Source organism: Takifugu rubripes, chromosome 9, assembly GCF_901000725.2.
Source record: "Takifugu rubripes chromosome 9, fTakRub1.2, whole genome shotgun sequence".
Classification (NCBI taxonomy): Eukaryota; Metazoa; Chordata; class Actinopteri; order Tetraodontiformes; family Tetraodontidae; genus Takifugu; species Takifugu rubripes.
In genome coordinates this window covers 11,118,405-11,135,536 of record NC_042293.1, presented here as the reverse complement: position 1 = coordinate 11,135,536, position 17,132 = coordinate 11,118,405, and the positions used below count along the sequence as shown (strand labels likewise).

The window sequence follows — 17,132 nt, the reverse complement described above, 5'->3', positions numbered from 1 at the left end:
AAGAAGACCAATCTCGGGCAAGCAAGCGATATCCCCCACTTCCCTTGCTTACTTAAATTATCTGCTCCAGGAGAACTAATGCAATGAGTGTTTTCCCTTGCCAGTGGACCATAGTGAGCCTATTAAAAACACATTGCTACTTGCCTTTCTCTACAATATGCCCCTCATTACAAGCCCACGGCAGCATTAAATGAACAGGCCTGGAGACAACGCTGAGGACGCGCTGATTTGATGCGACTTGATTATGCCATCTCGAATGGCCCCCTAAACACCGCGAGCAGCTGCACCACACTGAAGGGATTCATAAGAGTTTATTTCATAAAGCAGTAAAAATCACGAGCCGGTCTGGTCACCGCCGCCGTGGCAGTCGTAGACGCGTCGCATCTTCGAGGGAAGAGTTCAGTGCACTTGTAGCCCACGGACACCCTCACACGCGGGAGGGTGTCCGTGGGCTACAAGTGCACGGGGCAGGGGGGGTCGTCGCATGGCAATTGATGCCGAAGGTTCCTTGGTTGGTTCTGTAAACAGGTGAACGGGTTCAGACGCAGCAACACAACCACTCAAATGAAGGGAATTGAATTTGGTCTTATTCCTCACAGGCACGGAATCAAAGCGCTGATCTCCTCCGCCCTTTTTTAGGCTCAAGAAGCTGAAAATGTGCAGGACTGTAGGTGGCACACTTCCAATCTGTAATCCAATTTAAAGTGCTGGTGTGAACAGGAGACCTTTCGAGATACTTTCACAGAGGACTTAATGAAGAGTCGCCAGCGCCGTGTTTCACGCTCGCATTTCTGAAGTGCACATTTTCCCCAATCGTCCTTGTTTGGCTGACTGAAACCTTTGTGAAAATATCTCAGATTCCTCCACTGCAATTTAATCCACCACATGAATGAACTTCAATTGAGAGTCAGAAACGGAAAAATAATCAAACTATTTGTGAGAAGGAGAATAAATGTCAGGGTTACAACCCTCGAGCATCTAAAAAAGGTATATTATTTTGCTAATTTGAAAATGAGCTCGAGTAAAATTCAAAAAGTTCCATAAATGAAAAGTATGGCTAAGTTGCAGAAACACTTACGACAGGCTAGTAACATCTCTGCTGCAGTGAATTACACTAACTGGTGTTAAAACCACAGTTTTCCCTGTTGAAATAAAATATAAATTCTGAATAAATCACTCTGTCACTGATACAAGCAGTGACAGAGGGATTTTTATCTCATTCATAATCTAAAAGAAATGATGACTTCTTCCCAAAGGGGTCAGAGGTCAGGAGGTGGTTCCCAGCTAACAGGATGCAAAAGAAGCCATTAGCGCCTGTTTGCAGCCTTAAAAATCTGATTACTCTTCAGTGAACAGATTTTTAATTAGCAGCTTGGGGAAAGAAAGAGCTCTTCCATCTAATTAGTTGTATTTTTAAATAACTGCCACTTTTAATTGAATCTGATGAAGTGTGAGTATTTGAGTAGTTTTTGTGTATTTCTTCAACTGAAATTACCGAATTAATAAACAGCATTAAATAGCATGTAGCAAATGGTGATTGATGCTTGTAATTAGAAAATTATCTTTATTTTTTTTCCGCAGGTGTCCTGAATTTGTGTAAAATTAGTCAAGAAGCCGCCTACCCAAGCTGAGACAGCTGGCCACAACAAAAATGACCAGAGAGAAATGTCACCAGTAATTACATTTAGGATTGACCAACAGATGAGGCTTCAGAGATGGTTTCAGGAGAACGCACCGGGCCTGGAAATTATCCGGAATCAAGACAGAAGCACTCAGAACCCGGATATCGCTGCTGCCGCTTGAGGAGTCGCTGACAGCCAGTGCACGGCTCCTCAATTACACAAGTTGATCATTTGGGTTTATTCCTGCGACACTATTCATGCTGGTTTGTTCGGCGTCGGCCCCTGGATCCTCTCTCGGAGCGCCCTCAGGTCAAAGAAATAGTTGCGCTAAAATGTCATGATGAGAGCAGGAAAATGTCATTCTTGTTAGCATGGCAACGTGACTTGATATTTAATGCTTGTTTACACTCTGCACACTGGCCTGTGCACACAGACAGACAGACAGACACACACACACACACACACACACACACACACACACACACACACACACACACACATTCTCTCTGACATATCACAATATTAAAGTGAAATCCCCCCCTGACGTGAGCGTGCATGTGCACAGAGGTGTCGTCTTCTGGCATGTATGAAATACCAATGCAGCAGACACCAAAACAGAAAGCAGATTAATGTGAGATAAACAGTGAAATCCTGTCATTTATGCTAACAGCACTGACAGCCAAAAGTTACAGATGTACCCAAATCACCACAATACGCTGCTATTGTACTCATTAGCAAATGCTGCCACTGCGCATAAACAGGAAAAGGGCTACAAATGCCAGCCTATTTCATACAAACCTCGATATTTAGGGTTGGGTTGAGGTTTCTGGGAGCAGATGTAGGCAAAAAAGAGCCAATTAAATGACTGTAGCTTAGTAATATTGGTCCAGCTGCGATCTCAGCGTTGCTGTGAGAGCTCTATCATAGATTCAGCAGTGGATCCAAATCAAAAAGGCATCCTGTGGAAATCTGAGGCTTTGAACGCAGGGGTACTTCCACACAAAGGTGTAAAAGAAGATGATGTATGATGATGTAAAAAAGAGTCAGCGTTGCTTAAGAACACACACTCGCAGACCACAGATAACTGAAAAGTGTGTAGGATGATGAAACCCCTCCCCCCTGCCATTTAATGTCCTAACGACATCACATGATGGGAATGTGTTCGTATTTCCCCAGAAACATGAGAGCACGAGCTGCCACATTCTGGGCTTCACACCCAAAAAGCACAGTTGTATTTTCCTTCTCACCCAGGAAACTGTGGGACAGGGAACACACATCGACGGGCTGCCACACTGTGATTCATGCATACGCTAACTAACGCCACGAGAGCCTCTTCGTATTTTCAGTGGAAAAATGTAAAGGTTTCGCTGCTGTCAAGCAGCCGGGGCGACGGGGCTGTTGACACGCAGGCAACACGCGCCCTTCAAAAACAGCGAGCCTTCTCGATGACGGCGAAAATGTGCTTTTTGGCAGGCCAAAGCGTCGCTATCAAAGCCATTTCCAAGGATTTGCTTCTGAAAGACGCGTTCTGTCAGCGCTCGGCTGACACTGATGCACTTTCTACCGAGTGTCATTTGTGCATTTCTTTCTTGACTGAATCACTATTTGTTCAGAGGCAGACGAGGGGAAAAACAAATCATCTGCATACCCCCCCCCCCCCACCACCCCAGAACCCCCTACTTATGCGCGTCTTGAGCGAAGAAGCGAGAAGAGACATTTCATGATGGGAAAACAAACTATTAACCAAGTTAACCATCACTCTGGAAATGTTAAGATGGGGGTGTTTATCATTTTGAAGTGGCGCTAGCAGCGTCACGTGGGATTCCACACGAAGCAGGGTTGTTGTTTCAGGCAGATGTGCTAGCTTGTGTTTAGCGACAGCTGTAAAAATCAGTGCATAAAAATGCATTGCTGACAGATGTATGCTTGAAGCCTTGTCATCTACGCAGAATATACATTATATGCAAATTTAGCGCCTGCCAAATATTCCCCCCACACTGTAGCTTACAGCCAAGAACGAGATTTAGCTGAAGTGATCCATAAAAGCGAGGCAACACAGAGCCTCCCCTCGTGTTTACGGCTGGACTGATGTTGCTGATTGGAGCCGTTGATGGCAAAGCCGTTGGCTTAATGCATAGATTAAGAAAAATCTCCGAGGCGAAGGATCTCCAACCACTCACAGGATGTAATTAGCCAAGAATAACAATGCCATTTGGCATCTAATTAGCAAAGCGGAACAATCCCCCTTCACTGACGTGTTACCGCAAAATGACCTCAACAAAGTCAATTTATGACACAAAAGGCTTTGGTACAGGACGAAAACAGGCGTCATTTAGGTGCTAACTGACCACCAGGGGCAGCGGTGTACTAAACTCCTCATAAAGCCAACTTATTAAAAATCAGAAAAGAAATGCCTGCAATCCCACTGCTAATAATATGTGTATGTCAAGAGGCATTTGTTTAATGAAGCAGTTTTAATTACGCCTTCTATTATTGTTTACTCTCCAGTTAAATCCACTTTAGCTAATCCTAAAGAACCTTGGTCATATTTCCCCAGACAGAACACAGCTGCTGCTCCGTGCTTGTTTTCACATTAACCTCTTGTGCCCCGGGTCCTGGCGCCTGGTGTTTGGGTTCACGGAATTCAAGCTTCCTCTGAATTTAGATTCACTTTATGGTAAATAATGCTGGTGAACTTTGCAGTTTGGAGATGTCAAATCTCAGATCAAATCTACGCACAGCAACCATCACATTCACAGATCGACTATCACGTTTACACCATCTAAGTAAGATTATGACACTGAGATGATGATGATGATGATGAGGATGAGGCTGGCTGGCAGTAGCACCATCTTCTATTATGCTAATTTGCATATACAAGCTATTATTGTTCTAGATTAGCATTAGCTAACTGCAAAGCACAGCACAGACAAAACCCTCTTTGCAGCAATTTCATTTATTTAAAAAAAATAAATTTGAGACACATTTAGCACAACCCCCCCAACCCCCTCCCAATCCCCCCACATACCATGCTCTGACCACCTCAGCGGAAGGTGGAGGTGCATGGCAGCGTCACAATTTTCAGCGATATTCTCCATCCAAACTTGCACAGGGGAGTTTAATTAAAAGGAGATGGCTCACAAATATAGTTATTCTGGACTGAATTAAAACAGCTTTCATCTGAGTGGTCTGGGCGGAACAGCGGACCCTCTCCATGGTATCTTCTGTTTTCTAAAGGACAAAGAAGGAGAGGAAGACAGGTTTTATCACAGAGAGCAAGAGGCACTCAGAGGCAGGTGCAGCACTTTAAAAAGGAGATTTTGCCATTTTCAACTCAAAAAAGAAAAAGAAGAAGAGCGCTGCAGCGACAGAGTGGGATGTGACACACGTGACACCACTCATGGATCACAACTGGACCATGTAGATCATCTTAGGGCAGCTTCAACACTTTCTTTAACAGTATGTAGATCAGGTTTATGTCCACCAAGAAGCCCCGATCGCCTCTATCCCCCCCCACACTGGCAGTAAACCCAGCCATGCGCGCGCCTGAACCGTCACCTATTTTCCATGGCCCAGTCAGACACACACTGCGGCATCAGTCATAATTAAAGCGCCTCCCTGACAGGGCTCCCGAGATTAAAAAGTCTGGACAAATTTCAGGCTCACCTTCAGGAAAGGGCAGTTCTCAGACGCTCGGATCGTTGCCTCTGCAGCCAGTCGGAGGATTAGACGCCGCCATGTTAATCAGTCAGAGGAATCCTGCAGAGCTCTGGCCTCTTCCTCCAAAAACCTGGAGGAAGAGGAGGAGGAGGAGACGAAGGCCTGAGCGGACAGCTGCATGGTGACAATTTAAGATGGGCTGTAAATATCCCGCGTGATCAATAACTGCTGACAACAACCAGGCCGTCAGTGTCCTCGGTGATTTAAGGAGGCTGCTTCTCACGTTTTTATAGATAGTAGATATAAAAGGACGTCTCACTCCTTCGCCTCTATGATTCCATGCCAGAGAACTTCTATTACTAACACAAATGCAACCCGGTCACCAGCGTGACAGCACCTCCACAAGAATTATGCTCACTCCTTGTTTTTTTTCTTCTCCGGAGCCATAAAAGCAGCAGAACGTAACATAATAGAATTATGATTCCTAATGCAAATGTCAGCGACTCTGGCAAATGAGGCGAGCTGCTACGAAGCCACCGGCAGCTAACGTTCCACAGAGAAATCAGCCAGAAAAGGCACAAGTAAAGATCAGGAAGTGTAAATAGAGAAACACATCCAAAGATATCATCTAGTTCTGCTGGCACGCGCACGTGTGTCCCACCTGATTCCCAAATTTGTAAAACTGGGACATATGGTTTAAAAAAAATAAATCCTGTGGTGTTGACTGTAAGTGAGAAATGATTGAAGATTTCTGGGATGTTCTAAAGTGTCTCCGTTGGCCGAGGCCGTGTTTGTTTGGGGCTTTTTCTTCTTCTTTGGTGGATTCGCTGCTTGATTGGACCGACTGCTGTCTTGACCTGTGTCTGCCCTCAGACCTGCAGGTTTCCTCCAAATAATAAATCACTGAACTGAACTTCTGATAGACACTGAACTTTTGCCTCTCGCTCCTCCTCCAGTCAGGCTGTGGTTTGGGGGTTTGACCAGCATCCTGTCCCAGATTTGTGTATCATCATTTAAGGGGTTTTCTCTCCTAACGAACTGGGTCGCCCACCCCATATGATTGTGACAACGCGATAAAGAAAACACAGAATTTGAGTTGAGTTGAGTTGGGTTGAGTTGAGTTGAGTTGAGTTGAGTTGAGTTGAGTTGGGTTGGGTTGGGTTGGGTTGGGTTGGGTTGAGTTGGGTTGGGCTGGGTTGGGTTGGGTTGAAAGTGGACCAAACAGGTTGATTCCTGCTTGACCAATGAGGAACAATGTTCACAGTTGGTGGTTTCACTGTCATGTGACGCATCGGTTCTGGTAGCAGGATCTGGAACGCACCCTCGTAATTGAAAACAACTGTTTGAAAGTTGTCGGATAAACTTTTCCGATGCGGCACATTTATGCTAATGCTCACGTTGCGGCTGGTCTCTGATTCTCTAAGTGGCAGCTGACGCCCACAGCGCATCTTATTAAATCAATATGAAGTGACTAAATCAAGCATGTATTTGCTCATTAGCCTGAAAAGACACTTAAAACACTTTGTCACTCCGGCTAAACAAATGAAATTTACATTTAATCACCAGTAAATGCTGAAACATCTCCACGGAGTGAAATGAGGACAAGTTGGATTTAATCAGTCGCTATAGTGGAACATCTCGTGTGTATAGAACAATGTAATTGAAAAGTGTTTATATCTTTCAACCTTGCAAATGTGGCGCCTGTTTCACATAGCTCACTATAATTGATCTTTATTGTTGATTTGATTAAATCTCTTTCGCAAAGTTCACAGGGAAACATTTTCACCCACTGTGCACTTTAGGCGCCACGCGGGTTTTTTAAAATTTAGATTTAGTTTTTTGTAGCCCTGCGAGATTAAACAAGATCAAACAAATAATGGAAAAACCTCCAGATGCTGTGTGCTAGAACCACTTGAACAACAAAGCGCTAACTTGCATTTGCTTGCTGTTTCGTCTGTGTTCACGCTGAGGAGAAGAAGCTTCAAATCCGAGTCTGGTTCTAAATCTAACGTGTTGAATATTAAATAAAACAGAGATGGACAGAATGTTCCAGTCGCTCGCGTTCAAGCTGTGATCAATCGGCCGGGTAATCAGTAATCAGGGGGTCATCACTGCACATGTCGGCTCACATTAGAGGAAACTTCCCCCCCGATGGGGTCACTGCCGTCCAAACCGCTTTGACTTGTTGGGTTTGCACTTTCTTCCCAAACTTCCGGACACGCCGCTGCGGCACCAACCCGGGTGACGGATGCTGACTGAAGTTGCTCCCCCGGAGGTGGAAACAATTAAAATCTGGAGTCAGAAAAGATTTTTCCACGCCCCCGAGTGACAGGAGCCAGGACCTGATCGGAACATCTCCATCATGTTGGGAAACTTCCTATTTTTCCTTCTTCTGGCATCAGCTCTAATATTAACCCTGAGCTCGAGTTGTTTTTTGTCTATTACACTCAATAATACCGACATTAAAGGTTTTTTTTTTTAGAACACATTTGTCAGCCGATCACAGATGACATATTTGACCCCAGAATATTACCAGCTGGCCTTGTCCCCCACCCAGTTGTGCTCGCCTCGCTCACCTTTCCCCTCCATTAAACCTTTGCCGCGTGGGCCGACCTCAAAACCAGCAGAGCGTGCGCAGGTCAGGCCGCCTTCCCAAGTGACAGCTGACAGTTTCGAGCGGGATCAATCGCGCTCAAAGGCGAGCGAATGCAAATGAGGAGGAAACCCTCCTTTTCGCCGTTTTTGGCGTCCGTTCCGTCCCCTTTTCTGAGGCGGCGGCGCCGAGCTGGGAGGGGACAAACCGGCTCATTTCATGCCTCCGTTCCTCAATTCTCAAAGAAGCACCATGGCTGACACCATCGCGCTCTGGACCGGCTTCAGCCTCAGGCCGAGACACCACACAGGCGCTCTCAGATGGGGGCGTGCGTCACGCGTGCGGTGGAATACCCTCGGCGCCCTCATATGTAAGTGCCCTGAAGCGAGCCGAGCCTGCTCCATTGATACCGCAGCATCCTCCACATACCATAACCCAAACAGACAGAGGATCATTTATTATTAGAAGGCTTTACCCCGACTGCTCATCCGATGTGACGTCGTTCCCGTTTGGGTCGTAGAGCAGCAGCAGATGTTTGAAAAACAACCGTGGCTTTAAGTGATTACAGGAAATAAGTTCGATTGGGCGTGTTAAGCACAGAAAACCTGTAATTATCTTCCATGACCTGAATTTATGATCAGTAATGACCCCTTTGCCTTTTGTAAGGAATCCAAAGCCTTCGGAATGGCGTGCTGGCTGATTTACCTGCAGGATAAAACCGTGCGTGTCGGAGTCACGTGACTCAAGCGGATGATAGATGTTTAATGCCTGAACGGGCGCTTTGAAAGCTCTTTAAAGCTCTCGCCACATGACTTCAGCGGCGATGGCTAACTTGTGCATCTGGGTGGCTTTTTAATGCTCCAGATTTCGAGGAATGAACTTCAAGATGAGCCCAGATCCAGGGAGGGTGGTGGGATGGTTCTGCGTCGCTGTCACCGTCCTTTGGTGAATGTGCGACGGACCAGATACAAAGAAGGAGAGGGGTTGCACCTCCCTCTGTGGCAGGTTTTGTCTGGAAAAAGGGGCTCGGGACAGGAGGCTGCTTTATGGCTCAGTGACTTTCAAATTCACTTCAATGATGTCACAAGGGAACGGAGAATCTGGGAGTGGGTTGATTAAAATCCTATTACAAATTATAAATATATAAAAAGAAAAAAAACCTTGGAAAAAGCCTCAGTGAGTGACTTTGAATTGGAGGAAAAATCCATTTTTCAAATCAAAATGCTTTTATTTTTTAGTCCACTAATGGAAATCTGGATATTTAACAGGTATAAATATGAAGTTTGGGTAGAAATCATGTCTCAGGGTGCATTACTGCCAAAAAACCCGTTCATTCTGACATTGTGGGTTTTCACTTCAACCACGACCTCGTCTATTATCACCGTCACCACAATAATGTAGGAAAATCCTTGTGATGATGTCGCTCGGGGCGATCATGGCTTATCAGCACCACCCAACACCACACACAAGCTCCAGAAAGATGCCTTGTATCATTTAGCAGCCTTTGGCTATCATTGCTTTGTCCCCTCGCCTTTGACAAATAAATTATTAAATGCGGTCTGGCAAGCCGACGCTTCGTCTTTGGATGTGTCCCTCAGTCATTAGTCTGCAGTGTCACTATAGATGAGGCTCATTTACAGCAAATCTGCTCATTTGCATTAGAACAAGTTTCATCCCTCGTTGAAATGACTGTGCGTGCACACACACACACACACACACACACACGCACGTACATAAAATATATATGTGAAATGCTTTTTTACTGCCAACAGGCTAGCTCAATGTTATCACAGATGGTATCAAGAGTGCAGCTAGCTTGTAAGCGCACACCATGACACACAAGTAATGTCACACGATCTGAGGGGGGGGGGGGAAATCATTCTCCCCACTGAATCACTGCCTGCAGGGTGGGGATTGGGAGCAGAGGCTCTGGTCACTTTTGGTTTCCTTATCAGAAGCATCGCTACATGAAGGGCGAAAAGAAACGATCAGCCTGGACCATAAGTATCACTGATACCTGGAACCTTAAGAGCACGCCGTTACTGTTGTGGTCGTCAGTGGCGAGGTGTCAGGGAGCCATGTTGGCGTTGGCGTGGCAACAGTTAGCATAATTTAAAATAGCTACATTTCATAAAAGCCAAGCTGAGCTTATTTAGGCTGGTAGTTAAGTTGAAAGTTTGAATGGTAGATGAGGTCAGGAAAATCTGACCAGAATTGGTAAATTTTACAGTCCATTAAGATCTGACTTTGAAGGACAATTCTCAATACGAAAGAATGAAAAGCCTGTTATTACCTGACATTACCTGCTACGAGTGTTTAAGGTCGCTAAGAGGTCGTTCTTCTCCCTCAGTGACGCGGGCTCCTCGCTGGGATTTGACATTAGTGGGTTTGGGGCAGAAAATAGATTTGCTCCACTGATCAGGACTTGGCCAGGAGCCAATCAGTGTACGTCGTGTTGATGGAAGCAGCTGTCTGGTTCACACTCAATTTACTCTTCAAAAATGCATCACGGTGGAAGGTTAATTGTTACTGCTGCAGATTTACTGCTGTATGGGGCCGGTTTACAGAAAAAGGTGGGTGAGGGATCCAACGGAAGCACTGGAGTTACCAAATCACACAGGACATGGGGTCAGAGCCCGTCAACCATCCTATGCTAATGATAGCTTCTCTTTATTTCACAGCACCTAAACAGAGCTTTCCAGACTTTGATTTGACTCTCAAGTCCATAATTCTTGTGTCAGCGAATGTCTGTGTTTTGAAATGACTTTCAGTAACGTCAGGGTCAGGTCGACCTCCTGGCTTCAAACTTTATGAATCCTCACGGAGAGACAACAAAGTTCCTATTCACTCTGCTGCAGCTCCCTTATCAAGAAGACGTCTCCTTCAGAAGCGGACCGCTTTGTGAAGCATGACAACAGTTCTACCTGACCACACACACACACACACACACAGAAAAGTTCAAAGATGACTGAGGGAGAAGTCAGACTTCTTCCTGACATGAGGTGCTGCTACAAACACAAGCAGGATGTCTCACACGCTGCAGACATTTAGCTGTCTGCTGCAATGACAGGACAGGCTGCTGACATCTCTACGCTGATGATGTGCTTTAGTTCATCCTGGGATACCCTCCAACCAACAGACACTCCTGCTTCTTTCCCGTCGTCGCCCCTGCTCAATATTTATATAACATATAACTAAATGCAACTGATTGATTAGACCCCTGTTTTTTTTATTAGAACACTGTACAAAGTGTTTCAAAGTGTTATTTTCATCAGCTTTGCTCCCTCCCTCCTGTTGTGTTTCATCGTGCACATCACAGGAGGACCCACGCACATATGACAACATTTAGGAGCTGCTTCATTGCCCCCCCAGGAGCCTTTAAACCTGAAACCCTCTGAAGCCTCATAACTCTGCTACAGCCCGGAGCAAACGGCGGTGATACTTGGAACCAGTCACACCAGTTGGCAGGTGGAGTCAAATGTGTTCGCTTGTTTTAATGTGTTTCAAACATCACAGGAAACCTCTGTGACAGCACAACATCGTCGACAAAACGTCTCCGGAAGAGACAGTTTAGATGTTCAGGTTGACTTTTCTGCTCCATTTCATTTCTCCTCTCTCAGGGTCCAACATTAGCTTCAGACTAGCTGCAGGTTCTGGCGGATCTGTGGATCGTAGAATTAACGAAACATCATCGGTTATATTTGCCAAGGTCGGACATTAAAGGTCTGATCTTCATCAGAGACCTTGGACCTTTGGCCTGATGGCAAATAGACACGTACATGTTTATGACTGCGGCAGGCTCGTGTAGCTCACTCCTCCACCAGGCCCACCAGACAGGAAAATCTAAGATTAAACCAAGACCATTCAGATTAAATGATCTCACTCACGACATCTGGCTTGTGTGTCGCTCAGACACGTCGACTCTCAGGACCAAAACCTGAATTTTGTGGAAAACAAACTGCAAATGACCCACAGTGGTGCGGGTGCATTTGTATTTATGCTGGATGGATGATGGATGTGGGATTAGGATGTGTCATGAATCATATCTTTGAGTGTGTGTGTGTGTGTGTGTGTGTGTGTGTTTGTGTGTGTGTGTGACTGCCAAGAACAACTAATCCCAGTTTCTGAAAAATTCTCATGTACTAACAATATGTAAAACTGGAAGCTTCATATGAATTTGGAAATGTAACCCCCACACAGCACTGGGCTTATGAATAAATAAATACATAAACAAGCAAATAAACCTTTATACTCTGGAGTTTTAAACATTTAAACTCCATCAGTCAGTTGACGCTCAGTCAAAGGGACTCGTGTTTCATCTGGAATCAAATGAATGGGATTACAAATGAAAGTGCGACGCGCTCACTCGCCTCGTATTAGAGAGTCGTTTGAGAGGATAAATAACGGAACGCACACAAACACTTTGTCTAATTAAGGTTTCAGAAAACAGAGAAGTTTCATGTCGTTCCTTCTCACTGGTTCATTTTATCACTTTCGTGACTAATTTGATTGCAGCTGCAACAAGTGTGTCCGTTTGCTGTAATATTCTGTACGTCAACGTGTGCTCGACCAAATTTATAGTCGAATTGAGAACATCTTTAGGAGCTTTGAGTCGCGACCCAAAAACAACCGTTTACCTTTAAGAACCTTTTAACTGGAGGAAACCTTGAGCAGGACCAGGGTCCCTGTTCTACTCATGCGAGTTATTAGGAGCCTAGCTTCAGACACAAGTGCTGCTACTGCATGCTAAAGGCAGGGATGTACGCCTCGAGACCACTGATCAATGCAGGAACCACTGATTCTAGATTTAGGTTTAAATTTCGTTTTTCTGTGATACAAAACCTGAGAATTGTCGACCACAGTCGCTGCCAGCCTCATTTCCCGATGACAGTGTCAGACTGAACAATTCTCCCTGCAGATTAATCCGTCATGTAAAATCAAAGCTGACAACCGTTCGACAAGGGAAACGTGAGCCTCAAGTCTGACCGTACACATCGGTGCACGAGCCCCCGTAACGACCGCTGACGTGATGGGCGACAGCTGTTTCGGGAGAGAGATGGTTGCGATAGAATGTTTCATAGTTTGCAAACACGAACATCTTGTTTGGGGTTAAGTAGCGGTAATGCTGTGCATTAGCGTAGCTGCTAACATTGCTTAGGACAGGGGTTCATCTGAGCAGCCATCAATCAAAATTAGGACCTCGGCATGCACGCCATTTTAATGCCATTACGCGTTAGCATCAGGTTAACATGTGACCGTGGTTTCCATGGAGCGCCTGAGCTGTTTTCAGCGCGGGCGGTCTGAGGAACCGAGTGATTTGAGTTGGCTCCATGTTCTGATGCTCAGAGCCACCTGAAGAGGAAAGACTTTCAGCAGCCTGATTACTGATTAGGCTTTGATTAACACTGAGACTCGAGGAGGTGTGCACGCGTGTTTGTGCGATTGGTGTAGTGCCACCAAGTTTTGTAGACACTAATGCTATAATTGCTAACACTCATGGTTACCTCTTATTTGTAGAAGGCTGTTTCTTGGTTGCTCCTGATGAATTAACTCGTGGTGGGCTCACATTTCCGTGACCAGAGGTATATATTCCCACCAAGAACACTGGTCAGTCCATGTTGCTTTGATCTGGCAGGGAATAATATCATGTCTCCAGTCCCGCGAGGCGTATCCCGATCGTGTCGGCTCTTCAGCGAGATAAGAGAACAAACACCATCAAGCATCTCATCTGCAAGTCGAGTGTCACTTGGGTCTCCCGTGTTTGTGCGGCAGCTGTTAATCACTGTGAATGAGAACAGGGCCACAGGTGGGAGACAGCTAATCTATCCCTTCAACCCTCTTTTACATCATGAATATGGAAATTAACTTTTAATCATTATACATTGTGCTGCCATACAATGGGCCAGTGGAAAACGCTCTATTAGATCCTGAGGAAAACAGCTGTGGCCGCTGCTGTTGCTAACGCCACACGAGTGTCAAACAAGCAGCATGGCAAGAAGTTGACTCTTCTAATAAGAGGAGGACTTTAAGGCAAACACAGGGCGAGTGAAGGCTTCGCATCAACGCCACGGCTCGATGACTCTGTGAACCGTCTGGAGGGCTGAAATATAATGGATATCTTAAACAGTCGTGACAGAGTCCCTCCATTATTTCTCATGGTGTGAGTAATGTACTAGTGTTTGGTCCATCAGCTGTGGAAGTGCTTAATGATGCCGCAAGCTGACGTTTGCTAACAAATACTGACGGTCTGCATGTCTTTGAAACTTTTTCTGGCTCTCATTACTTCAGTCTTGAGCGTAGAGAGTTGTTGAGGGCAGAAGTTTGATTGTGATGACCACAGATTTTGGAAAATTCCAGCAAAAGCAGAAAATTCTCGGCTTTTCCGTTAGCCTTCGCAGGATCGAGATGTATATGCAGATATCCAGAATAAATGGGCCTTCTGAAGACTTATTTCACATGTTGTCAATTTATATTGGAGACTGATGGTCTAAAGAATACTGCACATTTTATCATCTTCCTCACTGGAAAAGTGATTCAGAGAGCGAGAGAGAGAGAGAGATTTGTTACCATTAATGAGAAAGGAAATGTTCAAAATTCACTTCAGCTCTCTGTTTTTCATTTCTGCTCAAATTTGTGGTAAAATGCTAAATGACAGGATTTCAGTAAAATAACAGTAAAATAACAAATGCTCCCATTTCAGAAATTAGGGAATTGTGATAAGCTGAATGCAAACGTCCATTTATTTTAAGGTGCCCCAGCTGTTGCCTACAGCTGTATTTAAATGTAATAGCTACAAACAGTTCAGGAAAACTCAACGCCCCCCCTCCCCACCATTTACATCACAAATCTTAATTTCTAAACCTGCCATAGTCCTGGCGGTTATGGTGGTTCTGGTGGGTCACTGGCAAAGATGTCAAAGAAAACTTTAGGCATCTCCGATTGTTCTGTAATCTCAGGTAAACGATGCCCAGGGTGCGTCTGGTCTCCCGAACCACTATTAAAAGATTCTATTCTCCTGTTTAACAGTAAGGTTTCAGGTTCCTTGCTTAATGGCAGAGACCCGTCGGCATTGGGGGGGCCTTTATAATCCCGGTCCTGCCATATTAGTCTGTCCCTCGCCCTCCCCCTGTCTCAGGTAAAGAATGGCTTCTCCCACCTGGGGTCATCCTGCAAGGCCTCCCATAAATCCCACCGGCGATACTTGTCTTCTGGCAGCTGCTTGATAACACTCATTATGGCTCAATGACCTGTAGGCAAACATTCACTCCGGGTGGCATCACCTTCGCGCTGCATCTACGGAAGCTCTCCTCCTTAAAAACTCTCCTCCGTCTTTAAAAAAGCCGTAAAAATCCCGCCCGACGAGGGACCCAGGAGCCGGGAACCACCAAAGTGACTGGTTGATATTGCAAAGTGAATTAGACACCCCCTGTCCTCTGGAGCGAGCTCTTTGGAAGACCAAAGGGATGTTTCCGAGCGCTGTGCAGTTTATGAGCCTTCTCAATCACATGTAGGGGGGTTTGAATCTCACTGCGACCCAAGGCGACAATGAACGGCTGAGGTATCTGTCAGAGCGAGATTAGATAATAAAAGAACAGAGCCGAGAAGCGACCAAACTTCACGAGCGTTGTAATTTGTCCAGCCCGATGTGATCACATCAAAGAAAGATAATGATAAAGCCAAAGACGCTAAACATCGCGCCAGTGTTGGATTAGCCTTGCTTTGACGTAAACACTCACAACGGGATCTATCAATGCTCAGCTGAGAGGAGAAGCCATTTCAACCTCCAAACAGAGCGAGAGGACCCTGGGAGGCGATGCACACCAGCGTCTGATAGCTGTTAAAACCCTGCGCTGCACTTCAAATGGGTTGAAAACAGCTCGCGGACGTGAGCGGGCCGACGGAGCAACACCGTGATACTCTCTGGGATGCTCACCTCGGGCAAACGCTCTGTGATGCCAAGCACCTCTCTCACAGCTGCCAGAGAAAGTTCAAGGATTTCTCTCGTTTGTTTTTGGACTTGTTTCCATTCAGGGATTTGGGAGGGAAACTTCGGTAGCGCAGCACTCTGTCCATGGAGGGTCTCTACAAACCCACCCTTCAAAATCATTGTCATATCTGTCCACATTTGAGCAGCAAATTTATTGATCTCGCACCATCAAAGGCCGTTTCTTGCGTCAATTCTTCTGTTTTGTACAAATAAAAAATTGCTAGTTCAGTTTTACCTCACGCCAACTTTTCCCGAGTCTCGAGTCAATTGAAAACTGGGTCAAACTGAGGAAGAAAACAGAACAGGTACGAACTGACACCCGCGACATGGAAGCGCATTCAGCACTCGACGAGCCATGACACATCGGAGACGACGGCGCACCTCTACGCCTGTCTCCTGTCTGAAACCTGTGCTGCTTCCGTGTCCCTTCCAGCACTCTCCCGTCCCTGTTTGCTGATTTTAGTGCTCTGTAATTTTACTGTCACAGTTAACTGTCTCAGTAACGAGAGGTTGTTTTTCTCACCGCGTGTTCGAGAGTCCCAATCTCGGTGACAGCGTAATTGTTTTCTTCTGTTCTACAAGAAATGGTCAGTACCTTTCGATGACACTTTGAAAAGCTAATTACTCAATCCGACTGTAACTGGACAACCAAAGTGCATGTAAACGCGTCAGCCTGACTGATATCGGTGCTCTTCCTGTCTGACTAAGACGGGAAGATAATGCCATTGGAGATCGATTTGCTCCAACGTGTACACGCCTTAATCTTTTAAAACAGGACAACACACGTGCACATGTTTTGCAAACCCTGCTCTGCATGACCCTGGACCTCAAACGTTTAAGAAAGCTGCAAAGAAAGCGTACATTATGCATATTATGAAAAGCTGAAAGGACGAATGCTGCCACCTAGTGTTGAGGAGGACAGCATGTTCCAGTCACTTTCTCTATTGCTTCAGAACAAGGAACTAATCTGACGAGACGTCGGAGTCCAATTCTGAGCAGAGCCTGTTTAAGTTGTATATGTGTTGGAAGTGTTGGAAATAGATGAGTAGTTTACTTGTGTAACCAAGTGGGAGTATATTTCTGACATTCCTGTCACCTTCTGCATTTCTCATTATTGCAGCACAACCAGCTTAATGACTTTTGTGTGTTTCAGCTTCTTTTCATGTTACCTTGCACCTTATTTTCATCATATAATTGCCAAGAATGAATAAGAAACCAAAATAAATGACACATATTCATTATAATGTTCATTCTTCCATACTTAACTTTC

General features: G+C 45.4%; 1 long non-coding RNA gene across 2 annotated transcripts; it reads right to left on the bottom strand.

Annotated features, from left to right (window-relative positions):
* Positions 1 to 4,643: 4,643 nt before the first annotated feature.
* LOC115251090 (uncharacterized) lies at positions 4,644 to 16,519 on the bottom strand. Of its 2 annotated transcripts, none has more exons than XR_003889643.1 (4): positions 16,386 to 16,519; positions 13,380 to 13,562; positions 5,289 to 5,412; positions 4,644 to 4,853 (listed from the first exon to the last, which is right to left on the bottom strand). It is a non-coding gene; the product is annotated as an uncharacterized lncRNA (long non-coding RNA). The 2 variants fall into 2 exon arrangements; XR_003889642.1 differs by lacking the exons at positions 4,644 to 4,853; positions 5,289 to 5,412 and adding exons at positions 11,385 to 11,537; positions 11,655 to 11,718.
* Positions 16,520 to 17,132: the final 613 nt, after the last annotated feature.